Genomic DNA, 23,374 nt, shown 5'->3' on the forward strand with positions numbered 1-23,374 from the left:
CCGTGCTACTGAGCCCACCAACCAGTGCCCAGGGGCACCTCACTGCCCTGTCCTGTCCTGCCAGGCCAGAAGCTCTGGTTTCCCCCAGCCAAGACGCAGAGTTGGGGTACAAGCTGAAGACCCAGGCCAGAGAGAAAGAAAAACTCTGTCTTGAAAGATTTGATCTGAACCAAGGACAAGGGATGAAGAACAAACTTGGAAACAATTTCTTTTGGTGCATTAGGCTTAATTGATGTGCTTTGTTTATTTTGGTTTAGTAACGTGCTTGGAGGTGTCTGTTTTGACTTGCAATCACTTAAATCCTAATTTTTATACTTAATAAAAACATTTTTATTATCAAGCCTTGTGTTACCTGGAAGAGGAGCTACCAATGTGCATCTCTCTCTTTCATTGATGAAGAGGGTGAACTAATAAGATTTCTCTGTGTAAAATTTTATATAGAGCGAGACAGATTCATTTGGCATTTTGTTCCCCTTTTGGCTGTGGGAGACAAAAGCTTCTGGCCCAAAAGGACAGGGTGGTGGGGCACCCCACAGGGCAGGTGAGTGGACGTCAGTGGCATGATCAGCACCCCGGGTGACAGCCCCAAGAGGACCCCTGTGATCCAACCCATCACATGTCATGTGAGGTGCCAATGGAAAAGTCATAATTTGCTGAATATGATTATCCTATTTGTAGGCATCCATCCGTTTTGTATCTAATGTTATGAATATCGACCATGCGCCTGCATTTCAAACGTGTTTGTTTTTGGGGTAACACCCCCACATATTTTGCCAGCACATTGTGCAGGGACTATTGGAGTCAAATGGGCCATCAAAGGAAACAACTCACAAGGGACCAGGGCTGAAGTCTTCCCACACCCAGCGGGTTTTCCTGAGGAGGTTCTAGCTAGAATGTGGATAACGGCTCCTGCCACATATGACTCATGGAGGCATGCAAGAGTGTTTTGACTAGGCCATGTGATACAAAACTCCATCTTGTGTGCTTGTACTTTTCCCACAAACTATTATTGACGCCGAGGGCTTTGCTTGGGGTAATGACATTTCCCTCCACGTGGCATACGCTATCAAAGGCCCTGGGAACAGCTCTATTTTGCCCTTTTCCTGCTCCGATCTCTTGACTACGGACTAATACCTCAGGTGGGCAATAAGACGCCAGCGGTTCGCCAGGGTTAGCGGATCGCTGTTGGCCATGGACCACTGTATCCAGGCAACAGGAGCTGCGGGGAGCGGTGCAGACCAGGATATCGCTTCCCATAGCTCTCATTGGCCAGGAATGGCGATCTGCGGCCAATGGGAGATGCAAGAGCCTGTACCTGCAGAGGTGCAGGTAAATTCAGTGGCAGCGGCCCACCAGGGGCTAACCCTGGTAAACCGTGTCCAGCCTCTAGGTTAGCTATTGCCCACCATTGCCTTATTCTAACGGGAGCAGTCTAAGCAAGGGACCTTGCGATTATTATGGCATAATCCGAGGCGTAGCCAGGTAGCAGTTTATGCCGTCACTTTTTGAAGCCTGATCCAAGAATTTTGCAATCACTCCACGTATTTGATTCCTTTAGCCCCGTGTTTCTCAAACTGTGCTCTGTGGAGCCCCAGGGCTCCGTGACACATCTCCAGGGGCTCTGCGAGGTTGACAAACTGGAAACATCGACAGGTACAACACATACAATCAGTGGACCGCTGGGGCTCCACGTAAATTTTCACACAGGTAAAGGGCTCCGGAGCCCAAAAAGTTTGAGAACCGTTGCTTTAACCCTTTGTAACTCTCCCCTCTTTCCTTCTTTTTATAAATGAGCCTTTCCCTATTAGATGCTAATAAGCATGTCTCTGGGTAAGATCTGAAACAGTCAGTAACTTGGGAAGCAATGTATCCGATCCTTTGGGATTGGCAGAACTTTTATATGAACCAAAAAGATTTCCAGTGACCCTCATCGTATCGGACTGGGCTACCTGGCTGGAAGTCCAAGGCTGAGCTGCTTTTAAGGAGCTGTGTTTTGGCTTCTGGCTAACCAGGGTGGTATTCCACAAGCTGTTTTGTGGCTAGCTTGGGGAACCTAAGTATTGAAATTGCCCTCAGTTTGGGGGATTGTCTGCTCCATTCTTTGCAGTTTGCTGAAATTGAGCAAATCTCAGCATGGCTCTGCAGGACCCTGGTCACAAAGGGTCCCAACAGGGCCATCCTGCGGATTTACGGCGCCCTATGCAGTGCTATTAAACTAGTGCTCCTGTGCCCAACGGCAGCCCAGGGCAGGGGGAAGGACGACTTTTTGAGAGGTGGGATTTTATAATCCACACTGATTAAATGTGCAAAGCAAATTTTAAACTAAGATCCTGTTGACTCACATGGTACATTCAGAGACTGACAGTCTAGACTTGGGGTTGGCAAATGTCAGTTCAGTGGCTTCATTACCATTACTGAACGGCTCTTTCACAGGTTCGATGCTCTGCTCATAGCTCTGGCCGGCTTTGTCACTTTTGTTATCTAGATCCTCTCCGGAGGCAGCAGAGCCACAGAACAGGGATCGGAGGAGGTGAGCGGGTGGATCATGAGACCCAGTGGTATCACAAATTTTCGGGTGCCCTATGCAGCAGCATATTCTGCATCTGGGTAAGGACAGCTCTGCCCCATTTCCATCCCCCGCCCAAGACTGGCCTTTCGGGAAACTTCTGTCTGTTGCTGAAGGAAGGCACCATTAGATTCAGTTGTGTATTCATGGCCAGGTTGGAACATATCACTGCCAATAGTTGGGGGAGGGAGGTGCTCCAGGGTGATCAGATGTCCCGATTTTATAAAGAGCATCCCAATTAGGGATGTAAGCGCCTAGTCGACTATCCATGAGCGTGAGCTTATCGGATAGTTGACCAGTGATGTGACTAGTCGCTTCCCCCTTGCTGCTTCCATCAGAGAGAGGCAGCAAGGGGGGGAGCAAGAGCTGGTGCATGCCAGCTTAAAAGCAGGTTCTCCCCAGCACTGTCTCCATGGAAGGCAGGAGAGGTAGAAGCAGGAAACAGTGCGAGTGGGGACTGCGGAGAGTCTGCTTTCGAAATGTACAAGAGCCTGGCAGGGCTCTTATACATTTCAAAGACAGAAGCCCCGCAGGGAGTGCGGCCAGCGAGGGACTCCCCCTCTTGTATATTTCTTGTACATTTCAAATTTACAACGGACATGGCTCTTGTACATTTCAAAGGCTGAGGTTCCGCTGGGAGACTGGGGCCAGAGGGGGAGTCCCCCGCTGGCCCCTCACTCCCTGCTGGGCTTCTGCTTTTGAACAGTAGCAAGAGCCCGGCAGGGCTCTCGCTACAGTTCAAAGGTGGAGACACCCTTACTGACTAATCGAATGGTCGATGGAAATCCCACCGACTATTCCATCAGTTAATTAATCTAAATTTAACATCCCTGGTACTTGGGACCTTGTCTTATATAGGTGCCTTTTACCCTCTACCCCATCCTGATTTTTCACACTTGCTATGTGGTCCCCTTAGGCTGCTCCGAGTCACCTTCAAAAGACTTGCCCCATTTTCATCTGTTCGCATGTTTCCTTCTACGCTGTGGCTCTAAGGCCCTCCCCAAACCAGATTCCCAGGAGGACATGAACTGGCATGTTCTATTTTGGCCAGCATTTTAAAAGCACATTATTAAAACCAAGTCAGGCTGTGGAGAGAGAGAACAAGAAGTGGCTTGCACTATAATCAAGACCACTCAGACCGAATCTCTCTGTTCCCCTTTAGTTTGGAGAGGGAAGAAGTCAAAAAATTACATGGGCAGAAATTCTTGAACCTTACGCAGGCAACAGCTGCTGCTTCACACTAAAAAAGATTTGACATTTTAGAGGCACTTAACTCCCCCCCGCCCCCGCCCCCGCATTTTAATGGCAAACAAGTGCAAGAAGTCGTCCAAATGTGTTTTGATTGAATGTCAATTGCTTCTCATGCCATTTCGAGGTAAAATAACGCTCAACTGTCACAGTGCACTTTGCAAAGCAGGCATTTTCAATGCCAAATTAAGAATATTTGCATAAAAGTACTCATGCAAATTGACCCATAAAGTTGCCAGAGAACGGGAGGGCATTGGCATTTTATAATTCACCACATGCCCTCTATAATGGGGAGAGGGGAAAAGCGCTTTGAAATATTCTAAGGAAATTCTCAACAGCAACAACACACACAGTTGGGATTAAATTTTCAACACCAAAAACTCAGCACATTTTAGCAGTCCAAAAATATGATGGAAAAGATGGAAGCATAGAGATGAGACGTCCTGGGACCAGCCAGCCCTTCGTGGATTTCAACGTGGCAACCACTGTGCTCTTCCGCACTACTGGGGTGTATGACCTGGGTGTTGTCCAACTCAACAAGCTAGATCTGTTCACAGATCCTGGCACGTCTCTTTTTAAAGCAACATCTGCAGCCGTGCTGGCTATCACAACCCTCGCAAACACCACACAGGACCAGCACTAAACTGCTTCCAAACCAACAGCACGCGCTAATCCAGTTGCTTATGGGATTTCGTTCCAGTCCCCGAGGATAAACAGATTATTTATCAACGGGAACGGAAAGTCAGTAAGTGATGCAGATCAGAGAGCGGGGATTAAAACGCTGGCGTGGCTTTTGTGATGTACAGCCAATGCCTCGGCTGGCTTTGTTTTTTGGGTTTCTTTTTTTAACTAAGTAGCTCTTGCTTGTGTTTTTCAAGAAGTGAGTCCTAGAGAGCCTTCTACTGAAACATTCAAAATCTGAGACTGTGTAGTGCTTGGGAGGTGGCAGAGACGAGCACACACAGACATGGGGGGGGGGGGGGAATTCTACCCTTCTTCTGAACAGTGTCATAATCAGGCGTTACCATCATCTATGAAGAGGGCTGATCCCTCCAAATGCTAATGGAATCTTCCGAGCCTTCACCCAGACCTGCAAGGCCATCGCGTAAATGTAGGATGGGAACGGGTCACTGTAATCTATCCCCCAGCCACGACTCCACTGTTTCCCATAGGATATTTCCCTAATTCCAAAATGTCCAAACTCTTGGGATCCCTGTCTCCCATGGAAGACCATTCGGCAGCCCAAGAGGCCAGGTGACTTGCCCAACATTGTACACGGAGCAAAGAACTGAACCTCTGTCTCCCAAGTACTAAGTTAACATGCCAACCAATGGACCATCCTTCCTCTCTAAAGAGCGATCGATCCCTTTCATCTCTTCTAAAACTCGTTAGCCACCCTCTTGTTTGTCAATGTCGAGGTTCAGAGCCAGAAGGCAAGCTGAAGACAAGCAATGTTGATGCTGTTCGTGGAAAACTCTTTGCTGGATGCCCCAGGTAAAAACAAACCCGAGGAAATTCCCGAAATGACAAAGCAGGTGCAGGGGTAGGAATTATTCTGTCAAAAAAAAAAATGCTCCAGTGAGAGGAAAACCCACGTAGCTGAGCTTTGGAGAACAGCCCTTACATTCAAGTGACGGTTATTTCCATTCGTGCACAATGTGTTTCCTTTTAGTTAGCAATAAACAACTCAGACAGCTTTTGACAAAGCAGCAAGCGCAGAAGAAAGAGAAAATGAAGCTTAAGGTGCAATCTTGCCATCCTCGTTGGCTGCAGCGGGGCTCGAACGCTGAAGGAAGAGGAGCTTTTATGTTAGTTGCTCGGGAATTTTTTTTTAAACCGTATATACTCGAACATAAGCCCGTTCGTTTATAAGCCGACCCCCAAACTTACAGAGAAAAAGTGGTAAAAAAGTCACTGGCTCCGTTTATAAGCTGACTCCAGAGTACAGATTTTCAGTCCCAGCTCGGCAGTGCTGGCTGAGGGGCGTGCAGGCTGCAGGCATGGAGCCTCTCAGCTCCTACTGACTGCTGTTCGCTGTTCCCAGCTGACGGGAGCTGAGCGGCTTCGTGCCCGCAGCTCGCAAGTCCGTCAGCCCGCGTTGCTTCCTGAGCCGCGGGAAGAACAGGTTCATAAGGCGACCCCCGCTCTTCGCAGCAAAGTCGGCTGATGAACGAATCTATCCAGTAATAGAAAATGTGACGATTTGGGGACCCGTTCCTCAGCTGATTGTACGTCAGCTCCGCTGCACTGTGGAGTTACTCAATAAAAACATAAGAATGGCCCTACTGGGTCAGACCAAAGGTCCATCTAGCCCAGTAGCCTGTCTGCCGACAGTGGCCAGCACCAGATGCCCCTGAGGAAGAGATCACAACAGGGACTCCTCACGTGATCCCTCCCCTGTCACCCATTTCCAGACAAACAGAGGCTAGGGACACCATTCCTCCCCAGCCTGGCTAATAGCCATTGATGGATCTAGCCTTCATGAATCTATCTCGCTCTTTTTTGAAGCCTGTTAAAGTCTCGGTCTTCACCACATCCTCTGGCAAGGAGTTCCAGAGGATGTACACTAGCTGCAGCACTGGCCTTTCATTTGTGCTCATGCCTCCTGTATTCTCCCTTGGCAAACATCTTCCCATACACCTAGACAGTGTGCATGATGGCTTTACCTGTCTGACCTACAGAGGAATTTCATGCTTGAAATTCAAAAGGGTAGGTGCCCAGGATCCTCAGACGTCCTCTCAGCCATGCTTTCTCCTCTCTACCACTCAATTGGTATACCAGCTCGGCAACTATTGGGAGGATTCAATGCCAGACAGGTGCTTTGAGTTCTCAGGTGTCCGTGAGCAAATATCACCACCTGGTACAACCGCTTTCCCTCTGATCTCTCACCTACAACTCATCAACTACACCCACCGCTGCGTGGGGCGTCTTCTAGCACACTGAGTTCCCTCGTTGGCCACAGAGACCCCTCTGTCGTCTCTCTCAACATACACAAATATCCGCGGGGGAGCAAAGCCACTCGAGGAATATTCAAAGGTCATCTGTTGCCTAAGGATTTGGATTCAAAGCACCAACGTGGGACCCAGATGTGTGAGCAGGCTCATCCGGCAGCTCGTGGGCTCAACTTTCCATCCATAGTCATGTTTCCCAAGCTGATTAACCTTCTCAGATGTCCCAGCGGCACCGCTCCCAGGCCGCGGATCGGGTAGCAGGCCAGTTGCCGACGTCGAATGATGTGGTTAGAGGGGCTGGTTTTGTTTTAACCTCACCCTTCCCCCGTTTTCTCCTTGTTATGCAACGCCTTCTACAGGGACAGAAGCAGCCTACGCAAAGGCTACACAAGAAGCGTAACTCCAACGCGGCTTGGGGCAGAGGACAAGGTGGATCTACAGCAACCCTTCTGGCTATTCCTCTCTGCAGGCGAGCGGGCGAGACCAGACTCTAGGATCATTGTTGCTACTTGTATTAAACCAGCGCAAAAGACGCTAACACACGCACACGTAACCCTTTAACCTGTGAGCAGACAGGGGAAGGCAACTCTCCCACCCACCCTCAGGCCAGGGACAGCTGGAACTGTGTGCTGCTCATTCTCCCTCCCCCGCGCTTTGTCCGGGGCCGGAGAAAGCTGGAGGCCTGCACCACCACCACATGCTCTTGGACTGGGAGGAAGAGGGAGGCTGGGGCCACTCACGGGTGGCCTGCCCCTACAGCTGGGGGGGGGACTTGCCTCTCACAGGATCCTGGGTGGCAGGGGCAGGACTTGGGGCAGAAGGGGCGGGGCAGGGGGCTTGCCTCTCCCAGCCCCAGGTTCGCCTGCTGCCCGTCCTGTAACCCCTAACAAAGTGCTGTTCCCGTGGCTGCTCCCTCATCCATTCTACAATCATTTCGTCTAATCTGGTATATTGCGGGGTGCTCCAGAAAACAGAGAAAGGACGAACGGGAGGACTGCGTCGCTAACTGTTCCCGGACACTTTTCACTTCACTTCTCTCCCCCCTCCCTTCGTGTTTCTGATCTTTGGACACCGCATCAAATGTTCGACAGGCCACGCACGGGACTGGGTGCCCTGATAGCTCTGCCTCAGTTTCCCCCGTCTCTAAAGCATGAGGGCAGGTGTCTCCTGGCGGACGGAGAAGGTTGGTCATTGCTCGCAGACAGAGCACGGTGTGCGTGTTACAGATTAGTATGCCTGGTAAAGGACTTGGGAGTGCATCCCGCTGACTTTTCCCCACAGATCTCCAAGTGCCTTACGCAGATGAGGAAATACCACTCATTAACCCCATCTTACAAGAGGGAAGACAAGGTTCACACAGGCTAAAAGACTTGCTCAAGGGCATGCGGTGAGTCGGTGGCAGCGCGGGCAAGAAAACCCAAGTCTCCAGCTACTCAGCCAGGTGTCACGGCCCAGTCAGCGTTAGGAAGGCCAGAAGGAACCGCTGTGGTCATCGAGGCCAACTTCCTGTGTGGCCCAGGCCAGAGAATCTCACCCAGTGATCACAGCACTGAGCTTACATCTTCGGTTTGAGCTGCAGCATCACCTGGAGGAGGCCTACACGGTGCTCACAAAACACAGGCTCAGAGCCAGCACCAGCCGGGGAGCTAAAAACAGCAGAGCAGATGTTCCCGCTTAGGGCTGAGAGATGCCACATGAGAGATGGGTGCGAGGATAGGCCTACCTGGCAATTAAAAACCTATGGCTGCCCCTGCCAGCTAGCTGCCGCTCACTAAGGCGCTGTTTCATTGCAGTGTCGGTATCTGGGCTAGGCTGAAGCTCAGGCACCAGGGCCCTGCCCTCCAGAACCCAGGCATCCCCCAAACCTTGCTTCCCAACAAGCCATCCCCCCGACTGCTGCCAGGTCCCAATGACCCAAAGAGATGTGGCGCCTCCCAAACAAGTTTAATGACCCTTCTGTGACTTTTCAAGGGGAGGAAGGGAGCCATATGCAACGTACGGGGGCACGGGTTTCTGACCCAACTCGGCACAAGACATGAGCACGAGGATTCTGGGACCAGAGACAAAGTTTGGTTACTGACGTCCGTGAGAGCAACTGGGTGTCCAGGATCGCTGACAAACAAGGCTGCGAAGAGGCTCAGCTTTGGGGTGTCTCAATTCACTTGAGGAAAAAGCTTTGGGCTAAATGCAGTTTAGCGACAAGTTATTGTTTGCAGCTCACCAGCCAGCCAATAAACAGCTCCTCTCCTCTCTATGGCAGCAGGCAACCCAGACGGGAGGATACCAACCATTGCCATATAAATCAGAAGCTGGAGCCTGCAAGGTCAGACATTTACATCACAATGGCTCCCAGCAAAGTTTAAACAGAAACCACAGAGATTTTTTTTTTTTAACCCGCACTTTGAGAAACTATGTCTTGGGTTAGCATCAGCAACCTATTAATAACCCTAAGGTTTGGAATTCACGTCCCCCTCTTCTAGTCCAACCAGAGTTGTGGCCTTCCTCGTGAACAGGAATAAATGCACTGCGCAGTGACACGCAGAAGAGAGAAAAAAGAATGGGGTTCTAATTTCTTGGTGCCTTTGTTTCCCCATCTGAATTTAAGGCTACTTAACTTGCAGGCATGACAAGACAATCTATGCAAGCAGTTCTGAGATCCTCAGATGAAACGTGAAGCTATTTTTGGGTCGGGTAGCAGGTTTAAAACAAACCAAAAGAAGTACTCCTGCACACAACATACAGTCAACCTGTGGAACTCCTTGCCAAAGGATATTGTGAAGCCCAGAACTTTACAAAGGTTCAGAAAAGAGCTAGATAAATTCATAGAGGACAGGTCCATCGATGGCTATTAGTCAGAATGGGCAGGGATGGTATCTCTACCCTCTGTTTGTCAGAAGCTGGAAATGGGCGATCACTTGATTCCCTGTTCTGTTCACTCCCTCTAGGTACCTGGCACTGGCCACTGGCGGAAGACAGGACACTGGATCAGATGGACCTTTGGTGTGACCTGGTATGGCCATTCTTATGTTCTTAACTTCTACTAGCAAATGCCCATCTTTGTTACCCTTAAGGCAAACACCCAACTGGTCTACAATTAAAACTCAACCAGCTGCCACCTCCGCCATGTAGTTCCATGGGTGATGTCTACACAGCACACAGTAGCGAGCTTCCTGCGCCGACCAACAGCCTCGGGTTTGCAGGATTCGCGCCAATGCTCGAAAAAGAGCCAGAGATTCAGCCCTTTGGAGCTGCAGCTCGGGGTGGGAAGCCCAACTCCTCTTTTTAAGGCTGTCTAGACTACGTTCTCTTTTCAAAAGAGGATAAGGTTTTTCAAAAGGGTTTTTTCCCCCTCCCCCCCGAAAAAAAAGCTGCTCTTCCTTAAATACGAGGTTTACGTAGGGAGTTTTTCGAGAAAGAGGTTTTTCCCCGAAAAAAAACGCGCCCAGACTTCTGATCTTCTGTCTCCAGGGCTATTTGCAGAGCGCTCGCACCAGCCCGGCAAACCTGAGTCCATCAACCCAGCAGGGAGAATGGCTGCAGAGAGCTTGGCTCACAGAGAGGACCAGGCTCTCGCGGTGTGGAGTTGGGTGCCCGGGAGCGAGAAAGACTGAGGAAGAACCAGAGTGGGCGAGGTCAGCTCTTCGACTGGCCCGACGTCTGGGGGTGAGCGAGACCAGCTGTCTCTCGCCCACAGCAATGGGTCCGTTAAAAGACATGGCCTCACCTACCACGTCTAGTGATGTACCTGGGACCAACACGGCCCTGTCCCTTGCCAACCACGAGGAACAGCCGAGTCCGTTACAACACTCCAGCGCCCTGTTCCAACACCCCGCCCAGTGCTCGAGCACATGGATTTGAACATGCAGCCAGTTCCACAAAGCATCAGCAGAAGGGTCTTTGCTCCCCTAAATACAAACAGCCACATTTGACACCCCATTTATCTGTACACCACAAAGGTTGACAGCAACGATCCAGTGCAGGGGTGGGCAAAAGGGCGTCCACGGGCCGGATCCGGCCCACCAAGAGGGTGGATCTGGCCCACGGAGACCCTGCCGCTCCCCTGCCCCCAGGACAATTAGGGCCTAGGAGAAGCGCACGAAATTTCCTCTGCCCTGCCAGGAGCACGCGGTGCTTGGAAGCTCTGCAGGCTCCTGGCAGGTCGGGAGGAGACTTCACGCGCTCCCCCACCCTCACGGGGAAGTCTCCACCCAGCCAGGGGCATGGGCACCTAGGGGGAAAATGGGGGGGGGCAAAGGCGCTCCCCCACCCCCAGACCAATCATGATCTGAGGGTGGGGAACACGTAAGTATCGCATCCCAGCCCCGCCCCTTCCACTGGAAGCCCCGCCCCTTCTGGAACAGGCCAGGGCCACTTCAGACATTTTTGAAGTGTCCCCCAGCAAAAAATGATTGCCCACCGCTGATCCAGCGCGTGCCCTTAACTACAAGGCAGCTCTGCCCTAGACCATTAAGGAACCCAACTTCCATATATGCCGCCTCCCTACACAAAGGGAAGTCAGCACAGTGTTCAGGATGAGAACTCAACGCTAGCGGCCGCCCAATCTCTTCCACGCCTCTTGCCACCCCGAAGGAGTCTTTTTAGCTGTAACGTCCACCCAGAGAAGACCGCTTTGCTACAACACATGCAGCAGGGTTCCCTTTTATAGTAAGCGGCGCGACAAACTCACGGGAGATGTGGCGTGAAGACGGAGTCCTCCTGAACACGGAAGCAAACTGCAGAGGCTACGGAACGCCAGCGGCCGGGCTGAATACCTGCCCACAGCCCTGCACAGAACCAAAGGGGAGTTTTTCCAGCACCTCCTCTTCTCTTCACTCCCCATTCGGTGCCAGCCCCGAGCAGCCCACAACAGGCCAAAAAAGGCCAACACCCCAGGATGGCCTTTACATGTGCACAAAGGGAATGAAATATTCACGCACACAACAGAGGAAACGTCCCACATCTTTCTGCCTCCCCGACTTCCGAATTGAGCCACCTCCACAGTTCGCACCTACCAGCCACAGCAGAATACGGGGCCCAAACACCAGACTCTGCCTCTCTTCTGCAGGTTAGCTTGTGCTCGGGATGCGGGAAACCCACTCCATTCCTCTGCCGTCGGCCCCTGCTTTGCAAATCTATAGCCCCTCCTGGCATGCAAGTCCTTCCCTGTTCTATTCCACGGAATTTCTTATATTAGGCACATCATGATAAAAGAAATAAGCAACCTGTCTGGGAGGCAGCATTGACTAGTGGCTAGAGGCCTGGATTAGAACACTAAGGGAATGTCTAAACTACACCTCTGTCGACAGAGAGATATAGATTAGGCACATCAAAATGGCTAATGAAGCAGGGTTTTAAATACCCTGCGCCTCATTAGCATAAACATGGCCGCCGCTTTTTTCGAAACAGCTTTTTCAGAAAAAACGGCAGTCTAGACGTGGATCTGTCGAAAATAAACCCTTTTTCGACAGATCCAGGATTCCTCCAAAAAACTGGTTTACAGGATCTAACGAAAAAGGGTTTATTTTTGACAGATCCGTGTCTAGACTGCCATTTTTTCCCAAAAATCTCCGTTTCAAAAAAAAAAAAAGCGGTGACCATGTTTAAGCTAATGAGGCGTGGGATATTTAAATCCCTGCTTCATTAGCAATTTCGATGCGCTTGATTTGCATCCCTTTGTCGACAGAGGGATGCAGTCTAGAGTAGCCTAAGAGACTTTAGTTCTATTCCCAGCTCTGCCACTGGGCAACTCAGTCCCTCCTCCAGGCCTTAGTTCCCTCTCCCCCTTTCCCACCAAAAAGAAGATTATGATATTGACGTCCCTCTGTATAACCTATCGAGATTTGCACTTGCCCAGGCTGTTATTTTATCAGGAGATAAAATGGGAACTATGGGGCTCTACAAAAGCAAAGGGGAGCAGGAAAACAATTTTCTTGCTGCACCCTGAGAGTGGAGAAGCATGCGTACATGCTTGCAGGGTGGACGAGAACCCCAGATATCGACTCGGATGCAACGGGGGTTCATGCCATTTTCTCTCAAGAATACACAACCCTTTTGCACATACGCCTACGCACATGTACCCCCTCCAACGTTTCCCGCCCCATACATGGCTGTGTCCTCAGTGTGCTAGCGATGTTTTCTTTAAACGCAGAATCTGGACATGAGCCAGCAACACTCACTCAAACCCCAGGAAGCAAATGGGAGATAAATGTCCCAAGCAACATTTTTAGAAGTGCCAGGGTAACTTGGGAACCTCAGTCTCCTGGATGAGAAAATTCGGCCCACCCCAAGTACAAGCACAACTGGGAAAGCTTTAGCTACTGACGTTCTGATGACAATTACCAGCCCTCTCCCCATTATCAAATTTCCATAAAAGATTCATTACATGCCTCTTGCTAATGAAAATTAATGCATGGACCAGCCCCTCGGCTGCTCATTAGCATGCCACCTGCTTCCTCGTTCCAAAAACAGCGGTATATTTTAAATTAAAAGCCGTTTTTACACTTACCAGTAGCCTGCACTGTGCATGATTTAAATGAACAAAACCTGGGGGCCTCATAAATATTTGATCTGACACAAATTTAGTTGGGGTGAGCTGTTCAATTAAGATGCCCAAAACACCTTGCCCAGCTTGACATACCGGCGCGTCTCAGCAAGAGAATAATGAGTCCCAACCTCCTCCGTCTGAAATCAAAAAGAAGCAGAACCGTAAATCTGAAGGAATGAAAACCTCTGCGAAATCCTCCAGGAATGCCTCGGATCTGGCATCTGATTGATTCGGCCGTCTCAAGAGTTTTGCCCCGGCTGATTCGGAGGCCTAATGCGGGAGCTAAGAGCAGAAATAGGAGGCAGCAGGTCTATGGATTTCCTGTGCTGAGCGATTTGTAAGAAGGGCTATTTCTGTAGTGTATCCTGACCTGCTGTTTTGGAGGGAAACCTCTACTTCTTCAACCATCCATGGCGGAGCAGTTTACACAGAAGGCCTCTGTGCCTCATCATGTCACAAACGGTTGCCTGTGACAGAAGGCTGCACATAGACAACAAGTCCCTCGTGTAGGCCAGGGTGGGCAATAATTTTTGCAGGGGTGGCCATGTAAAGAATTTTGATACGTGGTCATGGGACAGCTCCTCCCCCACGCTGAAAGGGGCAGGGCTTAGGGCAGAAGGGGTGGGGCTAAGGACTAACACCCCCAACCCCAGAGTTGCCTTGGGCCGGAGGCTTTGAATTAAAAACGCAGCAAAGGGCTCCCAGCACGGCCGCTACCGTGTTTCTGGGAGCTGCCCGGAGTTGCTGAGGCTATGAAAGGCTCACGGCTCCAGTCCCTACTGAGTTAGCGCTGCGACCGATTTAAATAGGATCCTACTGCCTGGAAATTCAGTGGCACAGGCAGCAGGCCGTAAATAGAAGGCAGCCAGATGCAGTCTGTGGACTGGATCAAAGAGTTAGGCGGGCCGGATCCGGTCCCCGGGCCACAACTAGGCTCCGGACCACATCTGGCCCAGCCCTGGTGTAGATTCATCCTGAATATGGTCCCCATAGCCAAGGGAAGCAGGGGAATGGGGATTCTTTGGGGTTCAGATATTACAGAAAAGACAGCCCCCAAAACGCTCACTACAGCCTGGCTTCGAAATCAGAAGAGCAGCGCACTGCAGCAGGGTCAGAATGAGGAGTTGCTTTTGGAAGGAGCAGCGGGTGCAATTAGATGCGGGCGCCAGAAACAATCCCTCCCATGTAATCACCTGGCATATAATGAAGCGTGCCGTGTACATTATTTGAAGTTGTGTCCTCAAACTGCCGCTAAAGATTCCACTTGATTTATCGTTATTGAATTTCAAAGCCAAGCTGCGGGGCAGCATTTTCTGCCAGAAGTTTCATTACTGATGTGCAGCATGCTGCATTTTTCATCTCCTCCGCGGCCCGCCGTGGAAAGAGATAAATGGCTCGAGCGTGGCTCCAACTGCAGGCCCCTCATGAAAGCCACTGGCATCTCATCAGCGTGTGAAATGGCTTCTCACTTTGGATTATTTCTCCCCAACGGCTTCTGGCGCCGGCTGCTAGCTCAGCGTTATCATGTGTGCAAGCTACACAGACAGAGCTTAATGGCTAGTCTGACCCCCAGCCCTTTCTTAAAGATATTCTTGAGTTTGAAAACAACAAGTGGTCCGGTAGCACCCTGGAGACTAACACGTGTATATATAATAGCTTGAGCTTTCGTGGTCAAAACTCACTTCCTCAGATGAAATAATCTTACGTGACCCAAGACCATCCCATCTGAGGAAGTGAGTTTTGCCCACAACCACTCATGATACTATATGCAGTAGACTTCCGATAATCTGGCACCTTTGAGACCTAGGTGGTGCTGGATTATCGGATATGTAGGATTACCAGGAGGTACTACAAGGGGGCATATTCCCAACCCAATTCCCTTCCCCTCCCCCCCGCACCTTATGCTAAGGTCCTGGAGCCACCGGTACAGCTGCGCGTCTCCCTCCAGGCACTGGGGCACGTGCGCTGAGCGGCCAGCTTTTCCATGAACTGGCCGAGACACCATGTGTAACCCAATTCCACTCCCCTTCCCTTCCCCAGAGCCAAACACCTCCCCTCCCTGCTGTCACCCAATCCCTCCTCTCCCCCAACTTTATGTCCAGATCCCGAAGGAGCTGCCTGTGCTCAGCAGCCAGCTGCTAGCACATGCTGGCTGGACGCTGTGTGCGCTGGGGACCGTGAGCGGAACGGCGCGGCCCACAGCGGCCCGGCCATGAGAGCGGCTGACCTGAGCAGTTCTGGGTGCCAGTTGATGCCGGACTATCAGGAGTGCCGGACAACCGGATGCCGGACTATTGGAGTTTTACTGTATTAGGGATGTTAGTGTCGAGCACGTAGACGATTAAACGATTAACCAACAAGCCTGGGCTTATTGATTAATCCAAATGATTACATGCACTGCCCCTCACTTGCTGGTGGCAGACAGAGGCTTCTCCATGGGATGAGGTTGAGAGCCAGTCTGCGCTGGGAGATGATTTTTACACTGGCTCCCCTCGTGGACTGGTTCCACCTGCCACTCTCTGCGGCTGCCTCTGATACAGGGGGCCCCCGGGTGTGGGGCTGGAGCGCACTGGCTGCCACCCCCGGGGAGCGTTTTAGTAACCGTGTAACCAATAAGAATGTTTGCAGCTACACGATTATTAAAATAACCGATATCTAACATCCCCTACAACGTATATTTGTTAGTCTCTAAGACGTCACAGGACTACTCGCTACTTTTAAAGTTACAGACTAACATGGCGACCCCTCTGATTCTTTATTTTGGGAACTCAAACTTAAATCTACTGGGGAAACCAGATGGTCGTGCTTGTCGGCTACCCTTCTCTTTGGACTCTGATCCGGTCTCCCACAATATTCTTGCCAGCAAGTTAAGGGAATGTGGATTGGATAAATGGACGGTAAGATGGATAGAAAGATGGCTAGAAGGCCGGGACCAGAGGGTAGTGATCGATGTCAGGATGGCGGTCGGTTTCTAGCGGAGTGCCCCAAGGTTCGGTTCTAGGACCGGTTTTGTTCAGTGTCTTTATTAATGACCTGGACGAGGGGATGGATTGCACCCTCAGCAAGTTTGCAGATGACACTAAGCTAAGGGGAGAGATAGATATGCTTGAGGGCAGAGATAAGGTCCAGAGTGACAGACAAATTGGAGGATTGGGCCACAAGAAATCTGATGAGGTTCAACAAGGACAAGTGCAGAGTCCTGCACTTGGGACGGAAGAATCCCAAGCATAGTTACAAGCTGGGACCGACTGGCTAAATAGCAGTTCTGCAGAAAACGACGTGGGGGTTACAGTGGATGAGAAGCTGGATATGAGTCCACAGTGTGCCCTTGTAGTCAAGAAGGCTAATGGCATATTAGGCTGCATTAGGACGAGAATTGCCAGCAGATGCAGAGAAGTAATTATTCCCCTTTATTCGGCTCTAGAGAGGTCACATCTGGAGTACTGCGTCTAGTTCTGGGCCTCCCACTATAGAAAGGATGTGGACGCATTGGAGAGGGTCCAGCGGAGGGCGACCAAAATGATGAGGGGGCTGAAGTGCATGACCTATGAGGAGAGGCTGAGGGATTTGGGTTTATTTAGTCTGCAGAAGCGAAGAGTGAGGGGGGAATTTGAGAGCAGCCTTCAACTTCCTGAAGGGAGGTTCCAAAGAGGATGGAGAGAGGCTGTTCTCAGTAGTGACAGATGGCAGAACAAGGAGCAATGGACTCATGTTGTGGTGGGAGAGGTCCAGGTTGGATATTAGGAAAAACTATTTCACTAGGAGAGTGGAGAAGCGCTGGGATGGTTTACCTAGGGAAGTAGTGGAGTCTCCATCCCTAGAGGTGTTTAAGTCTTGGCTTGACAAAGCCCTGGCTGGGTTGATCTATTTGGGATTGGTCCTACCTTGGGCAGGGGGCTGAACTCGATGACCTCTGAGGTCTCTTCCAGCTCTATGGTTCTATGATTCAGTTATACATTAAGTGTTTTTGTTGAATACGGGAGGACTTAAACATCTTTTCTACAAGGCAAGGTGGATCTAGGGAGCCGGGATTCCCTAGAAGGGGAGGACCCCAGAGTGTGGAGGAACTGCTGCGGGGCAGTCTTGCGAGGAAAGGCGCACGGTAGGGGCATGGGGCCTGACAAAGGGCAGAAAACGATAGGTAACTCAGGGTTGGACACCGGCCAACAGGGGGCACTCCAGAGCTGGAAGAACTAATTCCTGGAAAAACCAGCAGTAGGCGCCACGCCACCACGTGCTTCACGTTACTGTTGGGACTCTCGCTCGCCGTGCTCTCACAAGCCCTCTGCAGAGTGACGGAGGTGGGGGAACTGCAGAGGAGAGATGCATAACAGGTTCTATCTGTGAAGCATGAGAAATGCAAAACCAATATTTAAAAATCCAAGTCTGGCTGCTCCCGGGCAGGAGATGCCAGCAGAGAAATTACCGACGGGGAAGAAATTTCCCCTCACACATCCATCTTTTCCCCTCAGCTTTTCCCTTGACTTCTTGTCATGAGCCTCCCCTCCAAAACAATATCCGTCCTTGTAATGACAGAGCCTACGCAGACAGCAGAGAAATCTTTGGACTGTTATTAACAAAGCCAAATTGTCTGGAGGTTCCAGAGAGCTTATTTTTTCCGATTAAATCTGAGCACAGCAAACGAGCTCCCCCAGTTTAACGATTTATAAAGTTGTCAGTCCCTCCTCGAAAGCGTAGGAGAGGGGAAATGAGAATGCACTGAGCACTGGTGCACAACTGCTTTATTATCAACGATGATTAATTGTGGCAAGGCATTCAGAAAGATGCTCAGTATTAATGCACGTTGGAAACTGGCAGCTCAGAGACGCAGAACAACATATTACAGGGAACATTTTTAATTCAAAACCTACATTAGCCTCCTGTTTCTGTCTCAAAAACTTACACAGCCCCAGTTACCATGGTACCTGGCACTTCACGATCCTTTTCATCATTACACAGCAACATCCCAGCGCGGCAGGGTAATACAGTTGTCCCCGTTCTACAGGTGGGGAACGGTGCCGCAGAAAGACTCGCCTAAGCCCGGGTCTCCCGATTCTCACGTTAGCAGGTTTGGAGTAAGAAAACGCTACTCTTCTCTGAAACAACACCTGGTCTTTTAGTGACTGAACGCAGGATCACATTGCAGGTTTACACCTATCACCGCAGAAGATTCGGCACGTGCCCGGCCTCTAAGGACTATATTATTTACCACTAGATTTGCCCGGCGTTGCTCGATTTTTGTTTTTCTTGGCTTGAATCCTTGCTCTGGGGTAGGCTGGGGAGGTGGGGGTTCAGAAGGCAGGGAAGCCCCTAGCACACAGTACTTTGGGCCCAGGTGAGACGCGCCCCTCCCGGGCACATACGGGGCAGCGTGCATGTCCTCCGGCTGGGGCAGATCCAGGTTCGTCTGCCCCCTGCATTCCCCAGCCAGAGTGAGGAATGCAGCAAACTCTGCACTTTCCCCTCGCTCCCTGACAAAGGGGAACAGCCGACAGTGTTCCCATATGAATGGGGGGGGCAGCTGCAGACCGTGCCCTGCCCTCCCTAAAGGGCACCTGGCGAGCGGGAGGCTTGGGGCTCAGGCAGTCCCAGACAAGGGAGGAAGAGACCCCAGACTAGTGATTCTGTCCCTTTTCAGTATGGTTTTGTGTGTCCCCATATGCGGGGGGGGGGGGGGGGGGGGGGGGGGGGATAAGGGTTACCATATCTTGAAGCAAGGTCAGGTTTAATTAAAGAGTGTGTGTGCTGAAGCTAAGGCATGGGTTCCCAAATTGGAGGCGTGCCCCCCCTGGGGGGGTGTGAAGAAATTCTAGGGGGAGCGCAAGGCGACCCAGCCACCCCCCGCTGCCTGTCAATCCCACCCCAAATTTTGCTGCTATTTTTTGGGAGGGGGGGCATGAGGGTTTCTCAAAAATCAAAAGGGGGGGGGAAGTGATGCCAAAACGTTTGGGAACCACTGTGCTAAGGGGACGCTGCGAACCAAATTTGGCAGTTCTAGCTCTTACTGTTTAGGAAGAGTTCTTGAACAGACAGACTCGCCCACAGACAAACCAACTCTCTGCACTGTAGAGCAGATTTGCCCACAACTACCACCTAGATGCCCCAGACATGGTGTCTAGGAGCCCACTGTGCTAGGCACGGTATGAACTCATCACAAAAAGACTTTTCCCTGCCCCAAAGAGCAGCCCGAACACTCCCGCACAAGAACAACGCTGTTCCAGCGTCCTGGAGCCAAAGCCTTCCGAGCGGCTCCTTGGCAAAGGCTTTCGATACCGAAGATCGCCAAGTCCTGCTCAAGGAGCGGCATGATACAGGTCCCCACATGGGCCTGGAGGGTTACGAGGGATGTGCCTGCTGGTGAACTGGGAATAAGCCACGGAGCAAGGGAGCAGCCCTTCTATCTTTAGCAAGGGAGCAGCCCTTCTATCTTAGCAAGGGAGCAGCCCTTCTATAAGGCGATGGCTTTGGCACAGAGAGGATAACGTACGAAGAATAAGAGCGCATCAAGCACGGGGATGGGCAAATCGGAACCTTGTCACTCGCTGCTGGAAGCTCCAGTCACGGGGTGCAGGGCATCCCACTCCTGACACCAGTGTGGCGCCGTGTCGGTGTTCCCCCCGTAGCAGCAAGAACAGACTCCGCCAGCCGGTAGAAGAGAGGGGTTTATTGCTTCTCCAGCATACAGGGGAGCACAGATGTGATGTGTCTACAGGAGTCTGGGCCAGGATGCCCCAGACCGCTTAAGATGGGATGCCCACTCCTGCTGTAGCACCTGTTCCCTTGCAGGGCAGGAGGAGGCTTCGGGAGCTCCGCCCACCTCCAGGCCAATCAGGGCCTGGGGGTGGGAGGAGCACAGGAAGTCTCTCGCTCCTTGCCTCCACCCTGCAAGGGGGTGCGGCCCTTGCAGGGTGGGGGCCAGGAGCGAGAGACTTTGCATGTTCCTCCTGACCCCAGACCCTGATTGGCCTGAGGGCAGGGGAGTGGCAGGCCGTCTGCGGGCTGGATCAACCCACTTGGCGGATCCTTTGCCCACCCCTGGGCAAGTCCATGGGACCAGAGAGCCCGACAGCTGGGAGTCGGGCAGCAGAAGGACCTTCTGGGGCTGACAACAGGAGGGCCAGCAGACCAGCCAGGTCAGTGGCCGGGAGCCGGGCAGGTGCAAGCCACCCAGGCGAGGTAGAGGCAGCTGGGGTGGCTGCCCGAGCAGGGCAGGTGGCAGGGGAGCTGGAACTGACCTCTCCCGGTCCAGCAAACTCCCTCGTTCGGGATCAGTCAGGTCCTGAGGGTGCCAGACCAGGGAGGTCCAACCTGTAGCTTGGTATTCAGAGGAGGTTTCTCTATTAAAAAGCATCTCTTCTCCCAAGTGGTCAAGAGCCGATGGACGGGAGATATCCTCGCCTCCCAGAGCCCCCGCGGCCCCCCCTTTGGATTTGGGCCACCTTTCCTTTTGAATTTTTCGACCGCCAGGCAGACACGCCGGAAGAGAAATGGCAGAGAAATCAATGCTGACATACAAGGCCTCCAGAACCTAAGCCAGACAGACACAGCACCGCCCACGCGCTGCTCTGTATCCCAGCAGCAGGACAACAATCACCTTTGGATACAAAAAACAATTAAGGAAAAACACACCCCTGGTTTGAACAGAAGTGCTGGGCTCGGAAGCCATACCGCTGCTCCATGGCGCACGGGGGCAAACGGAGCTAATTGACAGCTCGCGCCTGATGAATCCAAGCAATTAAAGTGCAAAGATGGAGGCAACAGAGTAAAAAAAGAAACCTATTAAAAAAAAAGCCCATCCACCAGCCTCCTTTATAAAAGCAGAGCAACCCAGACTTAACGAACCTGCCAGCTGTGCACACCGCAGTCGCTGACTTCTGTTATTGATTCCCTAAGATCATGGAGCGGAACGGGAAGGGAGCCTTTTTATGTTTGAAAATTTAAGATGTTTATAAAAAGCACCGAGCAGCAGGGCTGTGTCATTAGCCAATTTAAAGGACTAACTCATTAGCAAGGGCTTTTCATTTCTGCCTTACGAACACAGGCTAAAAATGACCTTTTGCAGGCAGATAAAAGGGGGAGGGGTCCCTTAAGAAAAGCAAATGAGCTAAAGAGGGGGTGAATGGGATCACGAAGGCAAAGGAGCGGAGCAGGTTCCCCCTGGGTCGTTGGCACAACGGGGGTTGGGAAGAAGATGAACCAGGCGGAGGGGTGGATTGATGTAACGCGAAATCACTGCTGTGCAGACCCTTCTCTTTGACCCACAGACACGCTCATCTCCTGGGAGGAGATGGTACCTCATTTAGACGGCTATGCACACACTCCTGGCCCTTCCGGGACCGCAGAGGGTGTCAGCGGGTTACGGTTTTGCACAAATTGCTTCCTGCCCGAATCACCGACGCCATCCTCTTCTCTGCTGAGGATGCACAGATGTCTATTCCTTTGTAGGCCTGGAAATCTGGAGGGTTAAATTAGGATTTCAGGGCAAAACTAATCAGCCGAAAAGCATATGAGGCAGACTGGCTTTAAAAAAAAAAAAAAAAAAACACACCACGGACCCAGCGTACCATCATAGAGGTGTCATCTTCCCTGAGCGGGAGAACCTGAGCACAAAAGCACACAACACACCGAGTTAACGACTACCGCCGGGCAGCGTTTAAAGGGGAGTCTTTCAAAGCCTGCAGGCCTGCTTCTCATGAACACTGACCACGGCTCGCTTGAGAAAGCTTTACACCTGCTGGATTCCCTACTGCTTCCACCTTCGAAAATGGGATGTCAAGAGAAGAAGAATTACCGGTAATACAATTAATGTATTAATCACATTAGCCATCCAGGCCCTGATCAGGAGTAATGAGCGGGCTTGAAACCAAAGCAGGAAAATTTATGGTTGAACTTTAAGTGGAAGAAACACAGAAAATACTTTGTAGGACTAATAGAAAGTCATGCAAAGGTCTAAGGAGGAGTTAGGGACAGCTCCACAGAAGATAAACACCTTTTAAAAAGGACAAAACCTATGACAGCATCTCCTGCTTCCTCCTCGATGCCTCAATCAACAGATTTTCAGCCAGGGAATATGAACTCCCATTAAAGTGTCCATTGGTTGCTGCCCTGCCATGGGCATGGACAACAATAGTCATATAGTGCTTTAGGACAGCCTTCCAAGTGAGACTTCTTGGGTTCCTATAGGCCAGGTTATGCATTCCCCTCGCACCTTATTCTACCAACCAAGTGGATTTTCAATGGACGAGGTGTTTCTGTCCTGAAGAGCGGATGGATGTTCTACATCACCCATTCATGCCACTCACATTGGCACATGGGACAGACCTCGCACCTGTCCGAAGAGGATTTCACCCTCAGCGAGTAATTAACCCTCCCAGCACCTCTGAAGTGCAGGCTGAACCTTTCCAATCCAGCACACTCTGGTCTGGCAATATCTGTGGCCTGGCATGATTTTAGTTAGTGGGCCTCTATCGTGGGTGGGGCCACGTTGACCAGCATCCCCAAAAGTCTGTTTACAGCCACTAATCCTGGCTCTCAGTGTTCTGTGCTGTGTTTTAGTTCTGATTTACCCCTAAATGTCTTCTCAGAGCCCAGGCAGCAGTGGAAGGGTTGGTAACGCTGCTAGACAGTATTGACCTCCTGTGGTCCGGCAAATTGTCTGGTTCAGAACCTCTCAAACCGCGAGAGTGCCGGACTGGAGAGATTCCACCTGTACTATCCCCATTTTACAGACAGGTAAAGAGAGCATCTATGTCAGTGGTCCCCAACCTTTACAGGCTCCCGGGCACCTGGGGGCGGGGCCACTCATGCGCCGGGCTCCCGGGGGCGGGGCCGCGAGTCCTGGGGCACGCCAGGGGCGGGGATGCCCTTGCACCCGGTGCCGGCATGTGCCCCAGGGCCGGGGCTGGAGCTGCCCGAGCACCTTGTGCCGTGGGCCCGGGGCCGGCGCCGCAGCCCAAGCCGCGTGCCTGGGGCCGGCACCGGCGCCGCGCGCCCACATGTGCCCCGGGGCTGGGGCCGCCCGAGCGCCACGCACCAGGCGCCGGTGCGTGTCGTGCACCTGGGGTC

At 51.6% G+C, this 23,374-nt stretch overlaps 1 protein-coding gene across 5 annotated transcripts in view; it reads right to left on the reverse strand.

Moving 5' to 3' along the window:
- Window positions 1–23,374, reverse strand: part of SLC39A11 (solute carrier family 39 member 11) — a 309,601-nt gene that overhangs the window by 149,826 nt on the left and 136,401 nt on the right. The window lies entirely within an intron of this gene.

Source organism: Pelodiscus sinensis, chromosome 20 (assembly GCF_049634645.1).
Source record: "Pelodiscus sinensis isolate JC-2024 chromosome 20, ASM4963464v1, whole genome shotgun sequence".
In the NCBI taxonomy this organism is placed as follows: Eukaryota; Metazoa; Chordata; order Testudines; family Trionychidae; genus Pelodiscus; species Pelodiscus sinensis.